The following is a 2,500-nucleotide window of genomic DNA, read 5'->3' as shown; positions in this document are numbered from 1 at the left end:
ATAATATATATATATATTATATATATATATATATACAATTTTGTTGTGTGTTGTGTTGTGTGTGTGTGTGTGTGGGGTGTGTGTGTGGTGTGTTTTGTGTGTTTATTATATTGTATATATATATATATTTTATATATATATTTTATATATATATTATATATAATGTGTGTGTGTGTTTGTGTGTGTGTGTGTGTGTGGTGTGGTTTTGGGTGTGTGTGTGTGTGTGTTGTGGTGTGTGTGTGTGTGTTTTTTTTTTCTTTTTTTTTTTTTTATATAATAATATATATATATATCTATATAATTATATTTTATATTTTTTTTTTAAAAAAAATTAAAATATTATTTTTAAAAATATATATATATATATATTTATATCTTTATTTATCTAATCATTTATTCATTCATTTGTGTGCGTGTGTGATTAAAAGTATGTAAATGAACAGATGAGCACATAGATAACCCGCACGGATCAAGATGAACGAAAGACCGAAGACCAGGCGATGACATCACTGTGACGTCATTGCCACCGTCGTGAGGCCCTTGACCTAGTGGGGGAGGGGGAGGGGGGAGGGGGAAGAGGGGGGGAGAAAGGGAGAGGGGAGGGTAAACAAGGTTCATTCGGCGGTCGTATGTAAATCATGCCAGGCCTCTTTTAATGAGTATCTTTATTTATGTATTCCTGCCATTTTAGGACACATATGCGTGCGTTTACAAATGTGTGGTCTTCATAAAAAAAAAAGAAAAAAAGAAAAAAAGAAAAAAAAAACCCAAAACACACACACACACCACACAACACACACCCCACACACAACAACACACACCACCCCCACACACAACCCACACAAACACACACAACCACACACACACACAAAAATATATATTTATTAAATATATATATTATATTATATATATATTTAATATATATAATATATATATATATATATATATATATTTTTATAAGAATACATTATATATACAGAAATTAATCAAACCCAAAAGACGGAGAATTATAATTATATATATTATATTATATATATATATATATATATATTAAAAAATATATATATATATATATATATATAATTTTATAAAAGTAATTTTATTATTGTATATATATGGAAAGGTTATCGAATATAAATAAAAATATAAAAAAAAATTTTAAAATATATTTTATAATATAATATATATAATATATATATTTAATAATATATATATATTAAATAAAAATTATATATAATATAATATATATATTTTATAAAATAAAAATTTTTATATATAATATATATTATATATTATATATTTATTAAAAATTTTTTATAAATTATATATATATTTTTGGTTTTTTTTTTTTTTTGTTATTGTTTTTTGTGTGTGTGTGTGTTTGGGGTGTGTGTGTGTGTGTGTGTGTGTTTTGGTGTTGTTTTTGAAAAAATTATTATTTTATTATTAATTTTTTTATAATATAATATATATATAAAATTATATAATAATTTTATATATTATTATCATATATTTTAATATTATATAAAATATATATATATATATAATAATAAAAAAAAAAAAAAAAAAAAAATGAGAGAGAGAGATAGAGAGAGAAGGGGAGAGGAAAGAGAGGAAGAGGAGAGGAAAAGAGAGAGAAAGAGAAAAAGAGAAGAAAAGAGAGAAATAGAGAGAAAGGGGGAAGGGGGGAAAAGAGAAGGAGAGAGAGAAAGGGGAGAGAGAGAGAGAGAAAAGAGAAAAAAGAGAGGAGGGGGGGAGAGGCAGATAGACAGACAGAGAGAGAGAGAATATACTATAAAGCGCGCAACACAAAACAAAACTTTTAAATTATATATAAAAATATATATATTATATATATATATATATTATATATATATATATATATATGGTATTATTAATAAAATTTTTATATATATATATTATATATTAATATATATATATAAAATAGATGATAAAGAGAGAAGAGAGAGAAAAACAACAACACACCCCACCGCACACAACACACCAAACACACACCACACACACACACACACACACAAACACACACCACAAAACACACCACACACCACACCACACACACACAACACCCCCCAACACACCACACACACACACACACACCAAAAAAACCCAAATATATATATAATATATATTTAATTATATATATATATAATATATATTTATATATATCAAAGAGAGAGAGAGGAGAGAGAGAGAGAAAAGAGAGAGAAAGAGAGAGAGAAAAAGAGGGGGATAGAGAGAGAGAGGGAGAGAGAGAGAGAGAGAGGAGGAGAGAGGAAAAAGGGGAGAGAGGAAGAGAGAAAAGAGAGATAATATGAAAGCCGCCACACACACAACCCCACACATACACCACAATATATATATATTTTTAATATATATATATATATATATATATATATATATATATAATATATATTATATATATTATATATAAAAAATAGATAGATAGATAGAAGAAGAAAAGAGAGGGGAGAGAGGAGAG

The sequence above is a fragment of the Penaeus monodon genome, chromosome 4, assembly GCF_015228065.2.
Source record: "Penaeus monodon isolate SGIC_2016 chromosome 4, NSTDA_Pmon_1, whole genome shotgun sequence".
NCBI lineage: Eukaryota > Metazoa > Arthropoda > Malacostraca > Decapoda > Penaeidae > Penaeus > Penaeus monodon.
This window is presented reverse-complemented; position numbering follows the sequence as displayed.